Source organism: Neomonachus schauinslandi, chromosome 11 (genome assembly GCF_002201575.2).
Source record: "Neomonachus schauinslandi chromosome 11, ASM220157v2, whole genome shotgun sequence".
NCBI lineage: Eukaryota > Metazoa > Chordata > Mammalia > Carnivora > Phocidae > Neomonachus > Neomonachus schauinslandi.
In genome coordinates this window covers 33,094,286-33,100,680 of record NC_058413.1, presented here as the reverse complement: position 1 = coordinate 33,100,680, position 6,395 = coordinate 33,094,286, and the positions used below count along the sequence as shown (strand labels likewise).

The 6,395-nt window shown below is 36.7% G+C and overlaps 1 pseudogene; it reads left to right on the top strand.

Moving 5' to 3' along the window:
* The first annotated feature begins 1,163 nt into the window (after positions 1–1,163).
* LOC110575701 lies at positions 1,164–1,896 on the top strand (annotated as a pseudogene).
* Positions 1,897–6,395: the final 4,499 nt, after the last annotated feature.

The window sequence follows — 6,395 nt, the reverse complement described above, 5'->3', positions numbered from 1 at the left end:
CCCCTTATTAGTCATTTTGAGCATAGTCAATAAGGCAGCTCTGGATTAAGAGAATCATGGCAATCCCTAAACAACTCTGGAGAGTTTTCTTCTTTGTTTCCCAGTAACCTATCAAATCTGGAGTCATCTTGTAATGATGTGCCAACTCATCTTAATAGATGCATTAGTGTTGTAAATAAAAATGCCTAATTAAACTGTTTTTTAAACTCTTATAACCAATTAGTAACTAAATACTAAATATATACTTTTATATTTAGTACTAAATTTTTAAAAGTATAATGTATGTACAGAGGTCAATTACAAATGAATAAAGGCAAATAGTAAACACACTAAGAATATATTCACTGTTTATATTATCAAAGAAATGTGTATTAAAAGAACCCTGAGTTAACAATATTAAAATAAAATATACTAGGGGCGCCTACATGGCACAGCTAGTTAAGCATCCAACTCTTGGTTTTGGCTCAGGTGATGATCTCAGTGTCCTGAGACGGAGTATCATGTCAGGCTCTGCTCAGTCAGGAGTCAGCTTGAGATTCTCTCTCCCTCTTCCTTTGCCCCTCCTCCCTCTGCTCTCTCCCTCTCTCTTCCTCTGCCCCTCCTGCTCGTGCTGTCTCTCTAAAATAAATAAATAAATCTTTTGAAAAAAATAATAAAAAATAAAACAAAATACTAGCAATATATTTATAATGCCTATTGCAAAAAGTTGCAAAAAAATTGAAGAGTAGATATAGTACTACTGATATTGTAAAGTTGTGTAAACTTTTCAAAAAACAACAAAGTACTATATGGCAATAGTCATAAAAACATTTCCCCATGCATTTTATTATATGCTTGTAACTCAACAGAACTCAAAATAGTTAATGCATAGAGTGTTTATCAATGTATTATCTATTGTCAAAAGGGAAGACAAATGACTGGAAGCAACTAGAGTACACAATATTAGTGAAATGGTATACTACAACTTATTACTATATATAGTCATTAAATATATAAGTATTATGAAGACTAACAGGACTAAAGGTACCATTTTGGGAAAATCATGTTTAAAATGTTACAAAATAGCCTTGCCGTGTCGCAGGTGCCTGCACTGCCTACTCCTCCTGGCCTCTCTTCACCCAGCCAAAGCCTGGGGGACCAGAGTGGGGACCACGTTCTGACACTGGTTGACGGCCTTCAATTACCTCAACTGCAAAAATGAAACAGAATTTAGAAACTTTATTGTTCGGCTTGAAGGCCAGAAAATCAGACACTACAAGACTGAAGACAGAGGTAATTTAAGAAACATCCACAGCAGGGACAGGCCCAAGTTCTTTGAAAAGTATCTCAGAGATGTGAACTGTCTGTTCAAGATTCAAGATCGAGGAGAAGCAATTGACTGGCTTCTTGGTTTAGCGGTTAGACTTGAATATGGAAATAATGCTGAAAAATACAAGGACATGGTACCTGATAATATAAAAAATGCTGACAATGCAGCTAAAAATGCAGAGCCATTGATCAATTCCGATGTAAATAATCTCGATTTTAAGGCTGTTGTAATGGCTTTGGCCAACCTTCTTCAGATTCAGCATCACGATTACCCGATAAAGCTTAAGGCAATTCACATTTTGGTACAGGAGCTCCTGAAAAAGGATGCAGTTGCTAAAGCAAATCAAAGAGGGCTTGCTTGTTGCTTTAGACAAACATAGTCTTGGTTTTGACACAAGAGATGCAGTTCTGAACGAAGCTGCTCAAATTCTGTGGTTGCTGCCTATGGAAGAGCTCAGAGAGCTACAGACAAAAATTCATGAAGCCATAGTAGCTGTTCAGGCAATTATTGCTGATCCAAAGACAGACCACAGGCTGGGGAAAGTTGGAAGACGAATATTTTATGATTTCAGCTTCTCACCTACTTAGTGCAACTGGGAACCATGTATGCTCTGGCATGTGTTTGGAAATCAAATGTCACATTTTCGAGGGAAGGATCCTAGAAAATTGACTATGTTTCTAGGTATTTACTATCGTTGCTTTCTCTTTAATAAAGTTCATGAAAGTGGGAAAAAGTAAAATGTACAAAATAATAAAATATATATATATATATACATAAAATAATATAACATATACACATAAAATGATGTAATTATACAATGACTGCATCTATAGAAGCTTAACCATGAACCAGATGCTGTTCTGAGCCCTTTACACAGATTATCACAATTAATCCTTACAACATGTTATGGATATCAATAATATTTTGTCCCCATTTATCAGATGCTAGCTATTATAGCTGTTAATGTCGAGATGTGAACTAAGCCAATTTCACTTTCACAGTTGTTGGGTTCTTTTTGGGAGAGACTGGTGACTGATTATGATTCTACTTCTCTGTCCTCACAGATTCACTACCATATGGTATGTTTTAATGAGATTTAAATTTCATCTTGAATTTTGTTACACATGGAGACACTTACCAATGAGAAGGTATACACACATATACAAATGTATACCACAGAAGCTCCACATCCTCTTCTGGTAAAACAGGTGAAGTCTCAGTTCTCTTTCTTACAGAACATTGAAATATCCTTTGAATAGTCCTTTTAGTCAGATGCACCAATATGTAATAGCAGGTTTAGCAAATTTTCTGGTCTCATCAGGGAAGATTTATCTCTAAGGTACAGGGACACAGGATCCAATCTGAGCCCAAAGCTAAGAGCTCCGCTCTAAGGATACAGGGACCTATTTGGATTTTTTGGCAAAGGTGTCTATAGAATCTTTATAAACAATCCACATATCTTGACTACCAGAAATTTCTCCATAGAAAATTACTTCTCATATCATTTAGTAACTAAGGAACATTCAAGTTAAGACCATATAGTCCAAATTTAAGACTTGTAGTATGCCATCCTGGAGAATGCATAACTGATTAAATAGCTTCAAATATTAAGTAATGGCCCTGAAGAACAGATTGCAACTAACATAGACATATATATTGCACAACTTATACTAAAGTGTTTTAAAGCAACACTTTACAATTTGACTTACTAATTATGTTGATTTACAATTATTACTGTGCATATGAATGTACAAAATATAATTATAAACCATCTTAGGTTGTTGTAGCAGGGAAGAGGGAGTGTACCTATAACACATAAAATAATAGAATAAATCATTTCCGCACAGTTTATGGGACTTATAAATCCCTGCTAAAAGTCCTTTATTACAACTCTAACTCTGGGAACTTCAGATGAGACACTCCAGGCGGCAACTACAGGTACTTTTACAGAAAACTCTCCTAAGTTTCAGCCTTACACAAAGCTGTACAATATCTCATATAAGCCAGAATAAGCAGAACAATACATATACCTGATGAGCTATTACAGACAAAGAGATTGGGGCATCTTCACAATGAGTTGAGGCTCCATTACAAAAAAAAAATAGCCACTTCAAAGCAAAGTGATCTAAGAGCCAGATGATTAAAGGATAACTTAGAATTAGGACAAATTTTAGATGAAAGAATCTAGATGTTATCACTTCCTAGCTATTTACCTTTGCTATATATATTCCATATGAGTTTCACCAATTCTCTTTTGAGGAAGCATCTTATACCAACTCCCTCATGAGGACCACATATAAAATACATGTTTGCATTGACTGTAGTTATATAATGTGGATCAGTTATTCTCACAGTCCTTTAAGTGATTTTATTTTATTTTTTAATAATTCTTCTGTTGCTAGAGGAAGCATACTTTATGTAACTTCAGTTATTTATTTTTTTTAAAGATTTATTTATTTATTTGAGAGAGAGAGAGCATGAGCAGGTGGAGAGGCAGAGAGAGAGAGAATCTCCAGCAGACTTTATGCTGAGTGCAGAGCCTGACGCAAGGCTGGATTTCACGACCCTGAGATAATGACCTGAGATGAAATCAAGAGTCGGTTTCCCAACCAAATGAGACACCCAGGCACACACAGAGTGATTTTAAATAGCGTTATGTTAAGCAATTTCTTCTGTGTTTGAAAGATATATATTTAAATTGCCTCTCATTAAAGGCATCAACATTCTAGGGTCTCCAGAGAGGGACAGACAGGCAGGCAGTGTACTCCTTGAGTCCTGTTTTATCAACCTTTTTCCACTCGACTCTTCCTATTACTACATGACTGAGCAAATAATAAGAAAAGTGGCACTCAGCTGGCCAGTCAAAGAGCAGCATTTCAGTCATCTGTGGGGCTTCTCAAAGTTGCACACATCCTCTCTTCTCCCCTCCCCCTTCCAGAGTTTCAGGCTCCTTGTCTCATTCCCAAGGGGTGGAGGCACAGGTGAGATATTATAAAAATCTGAGTCATCTGTGTTAAGTGCTGCAGATCAAATAAGCCTCTAAGCCTTATCTGTCCCCACCCTCACCCAGTGGTGCAAAGCAATGCCATGGTCCTGGATTACTGCTGGACCTCAGTGTCAGTGCCGCAGCGGGGGCCACGGCTGGCATCCTTGGACTCGCCGGGCTCTACGGCTTCATCTTCTACCTGCTTGCCTCCATCCTGCTCTCCCTGTTCTTAATTCTCAAAGTGGGAAGGAGATAGAACAAATATTTTTAATTACGAAGACCTTTCTTTACAGGAGGTCTCATCAGAGGCCTCTTCACCATCGTCCTGTTCTGGACATTATCTATGGCATGGTGCACATCTACTGAATGGGGGCAGGGGGGTGACTTTTTTTAAAAACCTGATTGAGAGGACTGTCGCCAGAAATTAACATCATGTAAATTTAGTTTTTAAATTGTTGATTTCAATGCTTGTTCTATAACATTATCATTTATATCTGAAGACAAAGAGCCTATAATATTCTTCAGATTAAATGAAGTGTGAGACCAAAAAAAAAAAAAGAATAATTTAACTCATTTGGTTAAGGAGAAAGCAGTTGGGTTATTTATTTTTCCTTAAAACATTTTTTCCCATTTATGGAGACACGATAATAATGCTGTTAAAGTTATACTGCCCTATTCTATTCTATAGAAAAGCTGTGGTTTCCCAGATTCTTGCACCATTTTATAAAGTTCATGGATGGCTTCTCACTTTATGTTAACTGCAAGTTACCTACTGGCAACACAGTGTGGTGTCATGAGCAGAGGATTTCATGCTAAAGGCTGGGTTTGGAATCCTGCTTCTGCCACTTATTAGCTTGGAGGAGCTATTTGTTTTTTGTTTTTGTTTTTTGCCTTGGTTACCTCATTTGTAAACTGAAGATAGTGATGCTCTCTACCTCATGGGGATGTTCTTAGGATTAAATGAGAAAAATGCATGTAAATTGCTTGCCACAAGTAATTCCTAAATGTATCTAAAAATACATAAAAAGTAAGAACTTCAGAAAAAACAAATTATGCTCTTGGCTCTGTACTTGGTGTTGTTAAAGTTACTCCTTCAGCTGGTGTGGTTGCAAAGCACATTTATAACCATACCAAGGAGAATGGCCTTCATTAATAACATTTAGTAGAGAACACCTCTGCTGTCCTTGAATTCTAAGTACAGAAATAACATGAAATCAAGCTTGTAGAGTCTTCGTATCTCATTAGCATTCCTTTTCTCAACACAGTTCTACAATTCATAAAGTGCTCTACTCAGCAAGCCCAGAAAATGTGAAGCTTCGCCCATTTCCCATTTCAAATATAATTTGTATTTATGAATATATTTATTTTGGATTTACACTTCATTTTCTCTAAACCAAATCATTTGAAGCCTCTTACAAAGCAGACATTATGCAAAATAGAACTACTAGGAACAAAAGTCTAATAAAAAACATGGAAAGTGATCCAGGACAACAGAGATGCTTCCAGACCCCTTCCCTGGGATAGGGGATGATTACAGTGTTCATCACGGAGAAGCCACTTCACAGGTTCCTGGCAGTTAAAGAAAGTAAAGGGAAAATTTAGTATATTGTTCTAATTTTCTAAAAAATGAACATGATTTAACTAGGATCTTAACAGAAAAGTAGAAAATTGATCAGGTTAGGGTAGGAGTGGGAGTGACTGTCCCCCAGTGAAATTCAATTTTCTCTCCCATACACTGTCTCATCTAAAATTCCAATTCCATAACTTCTTACCATTGTTCAATGGCTTTGGTGATGGGGAATTATAGCAATTGTCTAGTTAGCATTTAGTATGTATCAGAGACTTAGTGCTACTGCACACAGTTGTGCAGGTATACACCTCACAACACTAGGGTCACTATTCATCTTATAGTCACTATAAATTGTTACATATAATTTTTTGTTCTGACAGGTAGCAGGAAGATGTTTTGAGGAAAGGAAACTTTTCTAATTCACACACAAACACATATGCACAAAACATCACAAGGAAATGGTGGCTCTGAACTATGCTTAGATTGTGGAAGATGTTATCCGTATGTCCTATATTATAGCAACCTTCTCT